Source organism: Limulus polyphemus, unplaced genomic scaffold (assembly GCF_000517525.1).
Source record: "Limulus polyphemus unplaced genomic scaffold, Limulus_polyphemus-2.1.2 Scaffold2389, whole genome shotgun sequence".
Classification (NCBI taxonomy): domain Eukaryota; kingdom Metazoa; phylum Arthropoda; class Merostomata; order Xiphosura; family Limulidae; genus Limulus; species Limulus polyphemus.
The window spans coordinates 180,348-181,576 of record NW_013667999.1 but is presented as its reverse complement, the minus strand read 5'-3'; positions in this window follow the sequence as shown (position 1 = coordinate 181,576).

Here is a 1,229-nt window from a genome sequence, read left to right as displayed (position 1 = left end):
AGATGTCTGCATTAGGGTTTAGCTGCGGGGTCTGGAAGGGGGCTTGGCATTGTCTGGGGCTGATTAAGTCGATGGTTAATGTATCCTCCTTGTTTAAAAGACAATAAATCATCCTTTAATGTATCTAATTCGCTTTTAAATTTACTAATGTTTTCCATTTGTACTTTTTGCCACTGTTATTGACTTTCCTGTAGTTCCTGCTGACTTTCCTGCAACTGTTGGATACTTTCTTCCTGTTTCCTTTCTTGTTCTAGTTGCCACTGCTGTAATTTCTCTTCTTGTTTCTTTTCTTTTTCCTCCAATAACTGCTGTAATCTCTCTCTTCTTGTTTATTTTGCTGTTCCAGCTGCCACTGTTGCAGGTTTTCTTGCAAATGCTGTAATCTCTCTTCTTGTTTCTTTTGCTGCTCTTGTATTGTTGCCATCAAAGCTGCTAAGCTGTAGTTTGATTTGCCGCTTCTCGTTTCCATTTTTTTTATCCCACTTCTGACATCAATTTGTTACGTCTCTGGTCGTTAGTTAATTTTCCGTAAAAATTCTTTCTGAAGAAACTTTAGCGATACAAGTCCTTTCTTAAATAAAACTGGTTTATTCTTTCTGAATACAACTTTGCGATACACTTTATTTTCACAGTAACGCTATAACAAACGCTATAATTCACAACGAACGACTCACGTGCTCGACTCAACTGTCCGTCTCTATCTCTTTCTGCAGTTCAATTACATTCCATTGTTGCCGTCACTTCTTGGCCGTCTTATATACAAGAATACCGTACATCTAGTAAACACTCGAGGCTTCAGGAACCTTCGAGAATATGACGTGTTACTAGAGTCACGTAACCCCCGCTGTCGTAACAGAGGAAATGATTTTGGCAACGCGTGACGAATTCGAAAACAAAAGTCACGTATTTCAAAACCAAATATCACCACGTTATATGTACTACATGAGTCTCAAACACGTGTAACTGCAAACGTTATATGTACTACATGAGTCTCAAACACGTGTAACTGCAAACGTTATATGTACTACATGAGTCTCAAACACGTGTAACTGCGAACGTTATATGTACTACATGAGTCTCAAACACGTGTAACTGCAAACGTTATATGTACTACATAAGTCTCAAACACGTGTAACTGCAGAAAAACGTTGTCGAAGAAGAAATTTTATCTATTGAAAAGAAAAGGAAAATATACACCTTATTGGTCCAAAATGTTATTACGATAATAA